A 16,599-nucleotide genomic window follows, 5' to 3' on the forward strand; every position below is an offset into this window, starting at 1 on the left:
AGCACTAGGTAAATAGACAGAGCCATTTTCTCATACAGCTTGTCTGGATCATCTGATAATCTGTTGCTATTGACCTGTTCAACTTGAGAGCACACCCAGGCATCAATTTTATGGAATTGAAGTTTCCTAGCATTAGTTATGAGATCATAACTAGTTAGTTAAGAGATCATCTTAAGTCTGGTATCATAGCTAAATTTCTCCTTAGATAGATTTAGATGCAAATATTGTAAATAGGTCTTTGGGATCTAAACTTTACCTTTATTTCCACTTAGTAAGAATTGTTTAAGAATACTTTCTATTTTCTTCCACTTTAGAGGTGGGAGTTAGTTGATATAATTGTATTACATTAAAGCTAAAGGAAAACTGTTTCTCTGTTCCTAACATTTCTGACACCAAATGTGTTGTTCCCAATCAATTCCTCAGTTCTCCAGACACCAACTAGGTATCCTGCAATTTACTTCTGACACTAATTACCTGGAGTTAGCACAGATTCCACAGATTAAGGCTCAGTCCTATAAGACTGCTCTCCACTTCAGACACCAATTGCAAGTAGTAGGGTCCTAGGTTACCCTCTCTTTTGTCCAACTATAAGGGTTCCCATGACCCCCTCCTAAGGTTTGATAATTTGGTATTAATAATATAATTATGATGGCTGATAGAACTCAGAGAAATACTTACATTTACCGGTTTATTATAAAGGATATAATTAAGGCTACAGATGAATAGTCTAATGTAGTGATAGATAGGGCAAGGTCTAAAGCATCCTGAGAATAGGAGTTTCTGTCCACATGGAGTTGGGTGTGCCACCCTTCTGGCACATGGATGTGTTCACCAACCTGGAAGCTCTCAGAATTCCACTGTACAGAGATTTTTATGGAGGCTTCATCATGTGGTCACGATTAATTAACTCAGTTTCCACCCTTTCTCCCCTTTCTCGAGGATTGGGGGTAGGGCTGAAAATTCCAAGTCTTTATTTATTTTTGGTCTTTTTATGGCCATTCCTGCGGCATATGGAGGTTCCCAGGCTAGGGGTCAAATCAGAGCCGGAGCCTCTGGCCTACACCACAGCCACAGCAGCACAGGATCTGAGCTGTTTCTGCTACTTACACCACAGCTCACAGCGACACTGGATCCTTAACCCATTGAGTGAGGCCAGGGATTGAACCTGCGTCTTCATGGATGCTAGTCAGATTAGTTTCTGCTGAGTGATGGGTGAAAGTTCCAAGTCTTTAATGATGGCTTGATCTTTTTTGTGAAGATCTTGAAGTTATCCGGGAGCCTACCAAGATTCACCTCATTAGAATAAAAGACACTCCTATCACCCAGGAAATCACAAGGATTTTTGGAGCTCTGTGTCAGCAACTAGTGGCAGAGATTAAATATATATTTCTTATTATATCACAAAAAGCAAACTCAAACTTGACTGTTTTCCCTCTCTCCATATTACTGGAACATCCTGGTACCTAGTTTAATAACCTTTAGAAACCTGAAGGCCAAGACAGAATCTATACTTCCCTTAAAAATGGGACATTTTCATTATATAGTTTTTTGTATATTAAAAAATTTGATATTTATAATTTATAAAGCTTATACATGTTCCTGATAAAATTAAAATAGTAAAGAGGTGTATACAAGTGAAAAGTAAAAGTTAGCCTCCTTTTTCTGCCCCTGAATTTCATAATATGATTGGTTCAGATTAAATACCTTTCAAAATTCTTCTCTAGTTGGTTTCTGAGATGGAGTGGGAGGAGGTAGGGTGTTCCTGTTTGCAAAGGCAGATAAAGAGGTCCTAGATTTTCCAAGAGTCATAGTAAAGAAAGAGAACCAGTCCACCTGATCTAAACAAACAAGATATCCAAGTTTCTGAGTCTCAAGTTCCAGATCCATTGTTTGAACAGGGAGACTAATTTATAAAAAAAATATTTTTGAAAACTGGTGCTGAGATTTTTAGAACATAGTTAGCAGTTATTAATTATTTCCAGTGAAGCAGAATGAAAGAATATGGGCTTGAGCAGTAATAGGAAGTAATTTAGTTTCAGTAGAAGCCTTGAGGATTGTTACAGCAGGAATAAATTACCAGGATCACTTTGGTGTTTCTTGATAAAATGCGTCCATAATTTTCATCTGTATGAAATAGATTCGCTATTTTTATGTGAAGACCTGGTGATGGACTAGATAAGTGGTTCAATGGTTCTTAGACTTTAGGATTTTACAAATGAGCAAATTTTTTTAAAAAGTTGGAATTGTGATAATGTTGCTAACTTTATAGTTTGCTAAGTTAAGAATACTTAATAATTACTACCTAGTTTTATAAAGGGGAAAATAATTGATACTTAAAAACTAGGCAAAATATAATCTAAGAATAAAGGATGGTTTAGCCAAATTTACCACAGTGACTGTATCTTTCCTGAATATCTCTTATACCAGTTACTATTTTGTCAGAGATCAGCATTAATTTCTAAACTAGCATTTGGAAGTTATTGAACTAAATGTCCTTTCGAAGTTCTTTATAGGATTAGGATGCTAAAGCTTCAAAACATGAATATTTTTGTTTTGAGCTTTTCTTTCTCTACTGAGGTAGATGTGGGATGCAAATTAGAATGAGGCTTATTCACCTCTTATAACATTATTATGTGCCTGAAGTTATTGAGTTCCTGCCTGATTATGTGCCTGAAGTTATTAAGTTCCTGCCTGATTCAGATAAAGACGAGTTTCATAAGAAATCCAGAGCTGACTGGGGAGAGGACTGGCTCAATATAGCTAAGGCACTCTTTTGTTACTCCAATGAACTGAAACAGAAGAAATCAGTCATTTACCAAGAGCTAGTCTTGTTACCAGTAGGGGTCCTTGAACTCTTTAACCAATAGAAATTGATAAGAGGCCAGATGAGAAATTCAGTCAAGGCTTTATTGGGACTTGTGCTATAGCACAAGAGAGCAAAATCAAGTAGCAGGTATCCTTGCTTGCTCCCCAGGGTGGAGGTGAGGGTGGAATGAGCTGGTTAGTTAAATGGGGTGAGGATAGAGGTAGATTAGTGGGTAACAGGACCTGCTTTTGTTTCCAGCACCTCAGAAATGGCAGTTGACTTGTGGCGTTTTTGTATCTTACTGTGCAGTTATTTTAGTCCCTTATAGTTTCTTTGTTTTCTGTTGCTGGAGGAGTGTTTGTCCAGGTGCAAGTGAAAACACTCTGGTAAAGGGTCCCTGGTCCCCACATATCTCAGTCTTTTGTTCTAGAACTTGCCTCAGAAGCAAAGTGAGCTTGAGAACCAAGCCATCAGAAATAATTTTAGTCTTTGATTAATAGGTTGAGATATGGGGTTTTCCAAGTGCTGTTTCTTTTGTAAGGTCAGGCAACTGGTTAAGCAGATGTTATACTACTAGAATAACATTTGGATCTGAAGACTGTCTAGACTACAGCATCTGGCTCTGAAAGATTGAATCCAATCCATAGTCTAAGATGCTAGCATGTTTTATTTTATTAGATGACTACCCTCTCCAATGAGAGGATTAATTTAGTTGTATATGATTGTCCCCCAGATCAATCTTGGGATTAGGAGCAAATTCCATGCTTTTTCCAAAAGGGTCTGGAAATATTACTGTGCTAATATTCCTGTTTATCAGAGCTAACTGCCATGGAGAAACAAACAAGGTAAGAGGAAAATGAGTGCTAGACACTGGCCTAGTCAGCCTCTCATTTAACTCTTGGCTGTTCTGGTATATATTTTGTCACAGGTTGAGGTGTCAACAGTCATCTTTTCTGAATGAATCCAGTTTCATTTCCTGCAACAATGTGCTAGTCAGGTGCTTTAGAGTACCAGTACCAGTTTGGATTGCAAATGACTTGAAGTTTGTAGCTTAGAGGTAAGGCAGAGAATTTGGAGTCAAACAGAATTTTGTTCCAAATCCCAGTTCTGGCATCTATTAGCTGTGTAATTTTTAAACAAGTTAACTTCTTTTAGTTTTCCCATGTATAACAGGAATAATGCTAGAATTCTTTATTATATTAAATTAGATAACAAATGCAAAGTGTTTGTCTTTAGTGTAAAGTATTGTTTTTATTATTGTTATTTTTGAAGGTAAGATAGGATCTCTGCTTACTTCTTTAAGAACAGAATTGACCATCAGTCTTTTCATTTCCTCCAAATAGTTACTGATCCATTACTTCTGAATCTGCCTGGCAATAAAAATCTGGGTCTATTAAAATATTCTTTCATCTAGGATTAGGTTTCACGATCTTTGCTTGTTCATGTATTCTCACTGCCTTTCTGATCTCTTGGACTCAGTCCATTTAACTGCAAGGCCTAAGTTTTACAGTGGATGGGGGTTTATATAACATTATTATTATGATTTTTAGGGTCTTCTAATGGATTAAATATCAAAAGAGTGCAAATCAATTTTTGCTGATTGATAGTGTACCTCCCTGGATTTAATCCAATGCGTAGGGGCACTAAGCTATTCTGTAATAGAAAGCTATATAGAATGGCTTAGTGCCCCTAGGCTTAGGTAGATTTTTCATCCTAGCCGGCTTGAGCTAGCTTTTCTCTCTTTTAGTCAATATCTGATTAATGCCATGGCACCATGTCTGATCTGTGCTAGAGTAGATTTATATCATGACCAATCCCCTTTGTTAGGAGTAAGCATTCTTTTTTTTTTTGGTTATCTTTTTAAGCCCGCACCCACAGCATATGGAGGTTCCCAGGCTAGGGGTTAAATTGGAGCTGTAGCTGCTGGCCTACACCACAGCTCACAGCAACGCTGGATCCTCAACCCGCTGAGCAAGACCAGGGATTGAACCTGCGTCCTCATGGATACCAGTCAAATTCATTTCCACTATGCCATGACAGGAATTCCAGGAGTAAGTGTTCTTAGTAATATAACAAAAATCCCTTGGACCCTAGGCCCATGTAATAGAAATAGCTTTAGCTGTCATTCTAAGTGTTTTGGGATATCTAGAGTCTACTTTAGAGTGAAACTCTCCCTTTTAGTTTCTGTTGCTCAGAAACTGGGTTCTGACTGCATAGAGGCGGAATGAAATTGTTAAAAAAAAATCCCATCTGAGAGTATTTTTATACTTGATTTTATTCTCTTTTTTGTGACAAAGTTGTGTTGCCATCCTTCCAAGACAATTTTACAAAGAAGTAGAAAACTACATGTTTAGATATATTCATCTTGTAAAAGAGTGAACTAAATAGGCTATTAGGACATCATTTAGATAACAGGCAGTTTGTTTTTTTTAATGTCTAGTTAAAAACTAGGGCTCAGGAGTTACCTTCTCACATCTGCCTCCAGCTGGTGTAGCAATGATTTTTGGCAGGTAACTTTTTACATTAGTTTTTCATTAATTTAGTAATAGAAGCAAAATACTTTCTGCCACCTAACAGACCTTAAGTCACTTTAAAAAACTGATTGATGGAGTTCTCTTTGTGGTGCAGCTATCCATGAGAATGCAGGCTTGATCCCTGGCCTTGGTCAGAGGGTGAAGGATCCGGCGTTGCCCTGAGCTGTGGTGTAGGTCACAGATGTGGCTCGGATCCTGAGTTGCTGTGGCTGTGCACATCCTTGCCCATTTTAAAGTGATATTATTTGGTTTTTTTGTTTTGTTTTATTTTTGCTATTGAGTTATATGAGTTCCCACTATATTGGATATTAAACTCTTAAAGGATATAGAGTTTAAAATATTTTCTTTTTTAATAATGATTTTTATTTTTTTTCATTATAGCTGGTTTACAGTGTTCCATCAATTTTCTACTGTATAGCAAAGTGTACATTGTTTTTTCTCACATTATCATGTTCCATCATAAATGACTAGATATAGTGCCCAGTGCTATACAGTAGGATCTCATTGCTTAACCATTCCAAAGGCAAGAGTTTGCATCTATTAACCCCAAATTCCCAGTCCATCCCACCCCCCCCCCCCATGGCAATCACAAGTCTGTTCTTCATGTCCATGATTTTCATTTCTGTGGAAGGATTCATTTGTACCATATATTAGATTCCAGATATAAGTGATATCATATGGTATTTGTCTTTCTCTTTCTGACTTACTTCACTTAGTGTGAGTCTCTAGTTCCATCCATGTTGCTGCAAATGGCATTATTTTGTTCTTTCTCATGGCTGAGTAGTATTCCATTGTATATATATACACCACATCTTCTTAATCCAATCATCTGTCAGTGGACATTTGGGTTGTTTCCATGTCTTGGCTATTGTGAATAGTGCTGCAGTGAACATGAAGGTGCATGTGTCTTTTTCAAGGAAAGTTTTGTCTGGATATATGCCCAAGAGTGGGATTGCTGGGTCATATGGTAGTTCTATGTTCTAAGGTACCTTCATACTATTTTCCATAGTGCTTGTACCAACTTACATTCCCACCAATAGTGCAAAAGGGGTTCCCTTTTCTCCACACCTTCTCCAGCATTTGTTATTTATGGATTTTTTTCCCTTTTCCAGTCAACAAAAGGGAAACTTTACTGAGGCCCCAGGGCCATGGGGCTTGGGCAGGAGGCTGCTCCGCAGACAAGGGAGAAGCCAGTGGAAAGGTCTTATTCGACCTTCTTCTTGGGGTGCAGGTTGTTGGTGCAGCCACATTTCTTCTTGAGGCTGTTCACAGTGTGGGGGTGCAGGCGAGCATAAATCTTGGGGCAGATCATCTTGTTGCAGTTGTATTTCTGAGCGAGCTGGCGGAGGGAGGGCTCAATGATGCCACCTCACAGGCAAAGCACCAAGTGAAGGGTGGACTCTTTCTGGATATCGTAGTCTGAGAGTGTATGGCCATCCTCCAGCTGTTTGCTGACAAAAATCAGACACTGCTGGTCAGGCAGGATGCCCTCCTTGTCCTGGATTTTAGCTTTGACATTCTCTTGGTATTGCTGGGCTTGACCTCAAAGGTGATGGTCTTGCCTGTTAGGGTCTTCACAAAGATCTGCATCTCTGCATCTGCTCAGCTGCCTCATTGAAGAGAAAGAGCATTTGTGGACTTATTAATGATGGTCATTTTGACTGGTGTGAGGTGGTACCTCAGCAGTTTTGATTTGCATTTCTCTAATAATCAGTGATATTGAGCGTTTTTTCATGTGCTTCTTGGCCATCTGTATATCTTCTTTGGAGAAATATCTGTTTAGGTCTTTTGCCCATTTTTCAATTGGGTTGTTGGCTTTTTTGCTGTTGAGTTGTATAAATTGTTTGTATATTTTAGAGATAAATCCCTTGTCAGCTGCATTGTTTGAAAGTATTTTCTCCCATTCCGTAAGTTGTCTTTTTGATTTTTTCTTTTTTTATGGTTTCCTTTGCTATGCAAAAGCCTGTCAGTTTGATTAGGTCCCATTCGTTTATTTTTGCTTTTATTTCTGTTGCCTTGGGAGATTGACCTGAGAAAACATTCGGAAGGTTGATATCAGAGGATTTTTTGCCTGCAATCTCTTCCAGGAGTTTGATGGTCTCTTGTTTTACCTTTAAGTCTTTAAGCCATTTTGAGTTTATTTTTGTGCATGGTGTTGAGGGTGTGTTCCGGTTTCATTGATTTACATGCGGCTGTCCAGTTTTCCCAGCACCACCTGCTGAAAAGACTGACTTTTTCCTGTTTTATATTCTTGCCGCCTTTGTCAAAGATTAATTGACCATAGTTGTCTGGGTAAAAATATTTTCTTTAGGTCTTTAGTTTGCTTTTTTGCTTTGATGATGGTTTACTTTGCTGAGCAGAAACTTTCTAATTTGATGTGATCCAATGTGGGTTTATTTTTGCTTTTGTTGTCTGTGCTTCTGATGTCATACCTGAAAAATCATTGTCAAGACCAATCCCATAGAGCTTTTCTTATGTTTTCATCTGGGAATTTACAATTTCAGGTAATATGTTTAAGTCTTTAATCTATTTTGAGTTGTTTTTTTTATATGGTATAAGATAAAGATACGATTTCTTTCTTTCTTTTTTTTTCAGTATGTAGATATCCAGTTTTGTCCTCCCTACTTATTGAAAACATTATCCTTTCCCAATCATGTATTTTTGGTGTTTCTGTTGCAGGTTAGTTGACCATATATGCTTGGATTTATTTCTGGACCCTCTCTTCTATTTCATTGGTCTTCTGTGTCTGTTTTTGTTTCAGTACCGTATTGTTTCACTTACTATAGTTTTGTACTTGAATTTGAAATCAGGATGTGTGATGCCTTCAGCTTTCTTTTTATTCAAGATTGCTTTAGCTATTTGAGTTCTTTCGTAGTTCCATATGAATCTTAGGATTGTTTTTTCTATTTTTGTGAAAAATGCCCTTGGACTTTTAATAGAGAATCTGTATATTGTTTTGGGTAGCCCTGACATTTTGATAGTATTAAGTCTTCCGATCCATGGAAACAGGCTATCTTTCTGTTTATTTGTGTTTTCTTCAATTTCTTTTATCAATGCTTAGAGATTTAAGCATATAGATTTTTTACCTCCATGGCTAAAATCCTAAGGTTTTAAAAATTCTTTGTGATACTGTTGTGAATGGGATTGCTTTCTTAATTTCTTTTTCATATGGTTCATTGTTACTGTTTAGAAACGCAATGATTTTTATATGTTGAATTTGTATCTTGTACTTTTATTATTGCTGAAAGTTTTTAATGGAGTTTTTAAGCTTTTCTTTTTTCAGTTGTATTAAGATGCAATTGAGATGCAACACTGTATAAATTTATAGCACTGTATAAATAGCATGGTTTGCATGAAATGATGATCACAATGAATTCGGTGAACATCCATCATCTCAAATAGACATAAAATTTAAGAAATAAATACTTTTTATTTCCTCTTTGATTTCTTCAATAATCCATTATTATTGTATTGCTCTTTTATTTCTTCCTTCAGAACTGTTAATAATTGCCTCATATATTTATTTATTACAGAAGTGGGACATCTGTATTTACAATTGTTATGCCCTCTTGATGAATTGACTCTTTTATCATATATAATGATATTCCTTTTTTTTTTTCTTTTTGGGCACACCTGCAGCATATGCAAGTTCCCGAGAACTATACTGACATTCTTTGTATCTTATTATTATAGTTTTTGACTTAAAGTCTATTTGTCTGATATAAATGTAGCTATGCCTGATCATTTTGGTTTTCATTTGCATGGAATATTTTTTTCCATTTCTTTACTTTTGGTCTCTGCGTGTCTTTTAAGCTGAAGTGAGTCTCTTCTAGGAAGTGTTAGTTGGATCTTGTTTTTATCCATTAAGCCTCTCTGTGTTTTTATAGGATAATTTTATCTATTTACATTTAAAGTAATTTTTTTGTTGTTTTTTGACTCTTTGAGGGCCGCACTTGGGTCATGTGAAGGTTCCCAGGCTAGGGGTCTAATCAGAACTGTTTCTGCTCCCTACGCCATGGCCACAGCAACACTAGATGTGAGCTGCATCTGTGACCTACACTACAGCTCATGGTGATGCCGGATCCTTAACTCACTGATCGAGGCCAGGGATCTAACCTGCAACCTCATGGTTCCTAGCTGGATTCATTTCTGCAGCGCCATGACGGGAACTCCTAAAGTAATTCTTGATAGGTAAGGATTTATTGTTGCCATTTTGTTCATTGTTTTCTGTTTTTTAGATCCTTTGTTCCTTTCATCCTCTTTTGCCATCTTCTTTTTGATTTGATGCTTTTCTCTTATGGTATGCTTTGATTCCATTCTTTTATCTTTTGTATATCTGCTATAGGTTTTAGCTTTGTGGTTACCATGATGCTTACATAAAACATCTTAGAGATAGAATAATCCGTTCTAAGCAGGTAACAATCTAACTTCAATCAAATATAACAACTCTGCAACACATATTTTATGTTGTTTTAGTCATAATTTACATCTTTAAAAATATTTTATTGAAATATAGTTGATTTACAGTGTTGTGTTACATTTGTTTATATTGTGTATTCATTAACAAATTACTGGAGCTGTAGTTATTTTTAGTAATTTTGTCTTTTAGCCTTTATACCAGAGTTATAAGTGATTTACAATCTACTATTACAGTATTAGATGAGGTCTGTACTTGACTCTATATTTAACTTTACCAGTCAGTTTATACTTTCATATGTTTTCATGTTATGAATTAGCATCCTGCTTGAAGAACTCCCTTTAGCATTTCAAGTAAGGCAGATCCAGTGGGATGTACCTTCCTGATCTTTTGTTTATCAGCAACATCTTTATATCTCCTTCATTTCTGAAAGACAGCCTTACTTATTCTTGGCTCATAGATTTTTTTTTTCTTTTATTACTTGGGATATATCATCCTACTTTCTCCTGCCTATAAGATTTCTACTTAGAAATCCACAGATGGCCTTATGGTGAGTTCCCTTATTATTATTTTTTTTTTCTTTTTTAGGGCTGTACCCATGGCACATGGAAGTTCCCAGGCTTGGGGTCGAATTGGAGCTATAGCTGCTGGCCTGTGCTACAGCCACTTCAACACAGGATCCAAGCCACATCTGAGATCTATGCCACAGCTCATGGCAAGAGTTCCCTTATTTGTGATGAACCTCTTTTCTCTCGTTGCTTTTAAAATTCTCTGTCTTTGATTTTGACAGTTTGATTATAATGTGTCTCTGTAAAGTCTTCTTTTGGTTGAACCTGTTTGGGGAACTTTGAGAAAGATGTCCATGTTTCTCCCCGGAGTTGGAAAGTTTTCAGCCATTATTTCTTTAAATAAGCTTCCTGACCCTTTCTCTCTCTTCTCATTTAGAGAGTCTCAATGCAAATGCCAGCTCTCTTGATGGTATCCCATAAAAGCCATAGGTTTTCTTCATTATTTTCATTCCTTTTCTTTTTCTCTCCTCTGACTGGATAGTTTCAAATGACTTGTCTTTGTATCTATAGGCTCTTGTCTTCTGCGATCAAGTCTGATATTGATGCAGTTTTCATTTCATTAATCATATTCTTTAACTCCAGAATTTTAAAAATTATTTCTATTCTCTTTATAGAACTTTCTGTTTTGTTCATTATTATGTTTGTGTTTTTTTTTGTTGTTGAGTTGTCTACTATGTTTTCTTGTAGTTCATTGAGCATCCTTAAAATAATTATGTTGAATTACTTGGCAGATCTAGATCTCTGTTACTTGGGATCAGCTACTGATGTATTATTGTGTTCCTTTGGTATTAGAATGTTTCCTTGGTTTTTCATGTTCTTTGAAGTCTTGCATTTCATTTTTGCATTGAAGAAACAGTAACCTCATCTAGTCTTTACTGACTGGCTTGAGGGGGAAATGGCCCTCACTGGTCAGCCTGGCTAGGGATTCTGAAGCTCTCTCAGACCTTTTCTATGAATGTACCAACTCCATACCTCTTATTCCCTCTTGGATGGGAAATTCTTAGGATTATATGCCTTCTTTCAGTCCCCCAAATCCCAGCCAAGTGCTAAGAGCCTCCCATTTGTTTTTCCTAGGGCAGTGCCCTGAGATGTTCATGTTTGTGTGCCTTTTCCCCATTCTGCAGATTTAAGCCACCTTTCTGTGAGATGTTGGCATTTACCACCTGCAGGGGTGCACTTGAGGAGCTTTCTTGGGGAAACAAAGCTGAAGCATGCAGAGTGTTTAGGGTGCCCTTGGGTCAGTTAAAGAGGGTACACAGGTGAGGCACTTCAAGCAGCTCATGAGCATGCTTCCTGATGGAGTCTGAAGAGTGGTTAATGGGGTCCACGATCTCTTATCCCTGCTCTCAGCCTCTCCCAAACACTCAGCTATGCTGATCACCTCAGTAATCTGGGTGAGGCAAACAAGAAGTGGGCCTCTTGGAGTTCCTGCTGTGGCTCAATGGGTTAAGAATCTGACTGCAGCACCCTGAGTCATTCAGGAGGTATGTGTTTGATCTCCTGCCTGACAAAGGTAGAGTGGGTTGAAGGATCTGGCGTTGCCACAGCTGCGGTGTTGGTCATTCAGTCCCTGGCCAAGGATGCAGCCATTAAAAAAAGAAGAAGAAGGAGAAGGAGAAGGGAGAAGGGAGAAGAAAGGAGAAGAAAGAAGAAGTGGGTCCCTTAAGCAGTATCTTACATAGCTGTAGAAGCCAGCACTCACTCACTACACTCTCACTTTCCACCAAGTGAGAAATTACAAATCAAAGTGGTCTTTTTGGCAATGAATTGTGCTATTTTGCAGAAGGGGTGATGTAAGTAAAGTGAAACTGTTTTTACCATTTTTTGGGGGGGGCATACCCGAGGATTGCAAAAGTTCCAAAGCTAGGGATTGAACCTGCACCACAGCGGTGACCCAAGCCATTGCAATAATAATCCTTAACCTGTTACACTACAGAAAACTCCGACCACTTTTTTGTTTTTAAATACCCAGGTCTTTCACTGTTTTTGTTTTTGTTTTTTTGGCCATACCTGTGGGCATGTGGAAGTTCTCAAGCTAGGGATAAAACCTATGCCATAGCAGTGACCTGAGCCAAGGCAGTGATAATGCCAGATCCTTAACCTGCTGAGCCACAAGATAACTCCTGTTTTGTTTGTTTGTTTGTGTGTTTTTGCTTTTTAGGGCTGCACCTGCAGCATATGGAGGTTCCCAGGCTAGGGGTCAAATTGGAGCTTTAGCTGCCGGCCTACGCCACAGCCACAGCAACGCCAGATCCAAGCCATGCCTGTGACCTACACTACAGCTCAGGGCAACAGTGGGTCCTTAACCCACTGTGTGAGGCCAGAGATCGAACCCACAATCTCATGGTTACTAGTTAAATTCATTTCTGCTATGCCACAATGGGAACTCCTCCTGTTATCATTTTTTATGTGTCTATTTTTTTGGATCTTGTGCTCCATTAATATGCTGGAACTTCTCTGTTGGATTCCAAAACTTCCACAAAGTTACTCTCATCCAGTGCAGTTGTCAAAACCAGTGCTTTTTTGTGAGGATCATTATAGAAGGTTCCTATTCTGCCATCTTGCTCTGTTTTTCCCATTCTAATAAGTCTCCTTGGGGAGATACTTTGAGACGGTGAAAATATTCTATTTCTCACCATACTTTCACCCACTAATTTTAGAATTCTTTGATGATTCTTGTCTAAAACAATTATTATTGGGATATTTGCTTTATACATTTATAAATTATTTTACTGTAGGGAAGAATTTTTGCTTCTCTAGTTATTTATATCATAATGTGTTTTGGAAACAAAGACTTAGATGTTAGAGTGTTTATTTGTATTCTAGTGTCATTGCTGTCAGATGCTCAGCAAGCAGAGAAAGAAAATAAATGTATATTTAAACACATATGCACATATATATCTGTCTTACTACATACAGTTGACTTTTGAACATGGGTGTGACTTGTGCAAGTCCATTTATATGAAGGTAATTTTCAATTAGTATGTATTTCAGTATTGTACATCAGGTTGGCTGCACCCTTGGATACAGAGGGCCAGTTGCAAAGTTATACACTGATTTTCAACTGCATGGAGGTTTGACTCTCCTAACCCTCATATTGTTCAAGAGACAGCTGTATATTTAAAACCATGAGTTTATTGTAATGCCTCTAATACTGATCCAACACTGAAATTCATTCTAGTATTCCTCCTTTCTTAATTTTTTTTTCTTTTTAGGGTCACACTTGTGGCATATGGAGGTTCCCAGGCTAGGGGTTGAATCAGAGCTTCAGCTGCCAGCCCACACCACAGCCACAGCAGTATGGGATCTGAGCTGCTTCTTTGACCTATGTCGCATCTTGCGACAATGCCAGATCCTTAACCCACTGAGTGTGGCCAGGGATTGAACCTGCATCATCGTAGATACTAGTCGGGTTCTTAACCCAGTGAGCCACAACAGGAACTCTCCTCTTTATTTATAACCTTTATTTTATGGTGAGAAACCTTGCTAGCCCCACATCCTTATTCATTTACTCAATCCTAGAATTCTCATGAAGTGATTTGAAAAGTGCTAACCTATACTCCTGTACAAACCAAATGTATTAACTAGGACATAATAATTGCCTACTGTTTGAATTGTCTTTAACTTTAGAGTATATAGTCAAACATTGTTTTCCAGAGTTACTTAGGTTAGTTCTTTTTTTCCCCATTGCCTTCAGTTGGCTACATCATTCATTAATGATGCTGTTAGTTTTATCTGTCTCTGTTTATATTCTAGTATTCTCCTCTCCCCCATCTGAGTTGATTTTAATTAATTAATTATTATTTTTTCAATATGTGAAGCATTGACATTGTTCTAAAAGTCAGAACTATATAAAAAGGTATACTCAAAGAGATGTTACTTTTCCATCTTATTTTATATACCATCCTTATTTCCTTGTGGATATGCTTGATCCTTTTGAAGCTTATTAATCTTTACTAGTGCAAATCTTAAAGTAGCCTTTTCTCTAGGCTTAGTTGTGTTCTACTACTAAGGCATGACCCTTAAATGGTCTAGACTGCATGCCTTGAGTTTTCACCTACATCTCTTGTTTTAATCAGTTTGGGCTGTTATAAAAAAGTACCGGGTTTTCCCCTTGTGGCACAGTGGAAACTAATCTGAATAGGAACCATGAGGTTGTGGGTTCGATCCCTGGCCTCGCTCAGTAGGTTAAGGATCTGGTGTTGCTATGAGCAGTGGTGTAGGTCGCAGACATGGCAGTGATCCCAAGTTGGTGAGTGGCTGTGGCATAGGCTGGCAGCTGTAGCTCTGATTCGATCACTAGCCTGGGAACCTCCACATGCTGCGGGTGTGGCCCTAAAAAGCAAAAAAAAAAAAAAAAAAAAAAAAAAGGTACCATAGACTGGGTGGCTTATAAACAACAGAAATATATTTCTTACAGTTTTGAGGCTGGGAATCTGAGATCATGGTACCAGCATGGCTGGATTTTGGTGAGGCCTTCTTTCAGGTTATAGACTGCTCTCTTGTTGAACCTCATATGGCAGAAAATGTAAAAGGGCTTGCTGGAATCTCATTTACAAGAGCACTAAGCTCAGTTACGAAGGCTCCCTTCATGACCTAATCACCTCTGAAAGGCCTTACTAACACCATCACATTACTGGTTAGGATTTAAAAATTTTGGGAGGACACAAACATTCAGCCTATAACATCTCTCCACTTTGGATTGTTAGAACTCAAACGTTTTCCAGATGTGTTTGGGCTCTGGAAACTGTCTGGCTTGTAGCTCCCTGACAGTTGTTCTTTGCTCTACCTCATGAAACCTCAACTTACACATACACAGCCCAGTTTTTAGCAAGACTCAAGGGGAGACCTAGCAGATTTGTGGAGAGAGGCCTCTCTCTGTGTAGCTCTGTCCTCTTACTTTATGCCGAATATTTCAGCTTCCTTAGCCTCCCTTAACTCCAATCTCTGTCTCTCAAGCTAGTGAGGTCGTTGTGTTTCTTTCTATTGGGTGCTCCCTCCCTGCGCCCTTTTCTAAAAATGTCCTTCTAGGAAGAAAACTAGGGTAATCTTAGGACTCAGTTCATTTGTGTTGAACTTCTTCTGTGTTGCCTGATATCTAATATATAAAGACGGTTTTAGGATATCCCCTTGTGACACAACAGATTAAGGTTCCAGTGTTGCCACAGTTGTGGTGCAGGTCACCACTGCAGCATGGGTTGGATTCCCAGTCCAGGAATTTTCACATGCCAAAAAAATAAGTAAGTAAATAAAAGACAGTTAAAATTTTTGTTCAGTTTTCCATTATTTGTGGTGGGAAGGCAAGTCCAGTACTAGTTGCTCTTCCATCGGTGGATGTAGAAATGTGACTGTCTTTTAATTAACAAAAGGGGTGGGTTTTTTTGGCCATACCCACAGCATGTGGAAGTTCCCAGGGCCAGGAATCAAACCTGAGCCGCAGCAGTGACAACACAGAGCCCTTAACCACTAGGGTGCAGGGGAGCTCCAAAAGTTCTTAATTTTAATGTAGTCAAATATCAGTCTTTTCTTTTAGAGCTTTTTATACTTTTTAAAAGAAACTCCTTTCTATTGGGCTAGAATTGAAAGGCTATAGCTTGAAGATGTTTTCCCTCTATATTTTTGAAAAATTTTTATATGTTTGCTTCATTGACTTGGGTCTCAAATTGGTATTTATCTATGGCATAAGATTGGAGTTGCTTTTGTTTTTTTCCCACATGGATACATATCTATCCCAGAGCTGTTTATTAAAAAGTTCATTTATTCTTCCAATCTGCAGTACCAGATTCTGCCAGTGCCAGAGTATATATACTCTGTTGTATATCAAGGGTCCATATATGGAATCATCTGTTCCATGTCATTCTGTTTCATTAACCTGCTTTTATCTCTTCTCCAGAATATAGCGTTAATTATATGGCTTTATAATTATATGTAATAATAGATATACATTGGAATAAATCTTCATACCTTGTCTTTTCTTCAGGAGTTTCAGGCTCTTGGCCTTTTGTTATTCGTTGCACATTTTGGAATCAGCTTATAAAAGTCAATAATAAAACTTCTTGAGATTTTGATATAGATTCCACTTAACCTACAAATTAATTTGGAAAGAGCCAACATCTCTTCAGTTCATGAACATGATTTTCCATATATCTAGCTGTTGTTTGATATCTTTCAACAAGCTTTAATCATTTTCTTTGTATAGAGTCTGTGTTTTCAAAGATTCATTCCTAAAGGCAGTTCATATTATGTATGTTATATTTTACTATTTATAAATGT

General features: G+C 37.8%; 1 protein-coding gene and 1 pseudogene across 30 annotated transcripts in view; one reads left to right on the forward strand and one right to left on the reverse strand.

Annotated features, from left to right (window-relative positions):
• TMEM116 (transmembrane protein 116) overlaps window positions 1-16,599 on the forward strand; it is a 117,982-nt gene that overhangs the window by 45,227 nt on the left and 56,156 nt on the right. The window lies entirely within an intron of this gene.
• On the reverse strand, window positions 6,545-6,941 carry LOC102159505 (ubiquitin-ribosomal protein eL40 fusion protein pseudogene; annotated as a pseudogene).

This window comes from Sus scrofa, chromosome 14, assembly GCF_054392235.1.
Source record: "Sus scrofa isolate SSC_HxYL_T2T_F1_AM1 chromosome 14, Sscrofa_HxYL_maternal_Yorkshire_Landrace_v2.0, whole genome shotgun sequence".
Lineage (NCBI taxonomy): Eukaryota > Metazoa > Chordata > Mammalia > Artiodactyla > Suidae > Sus > Sus scrofa.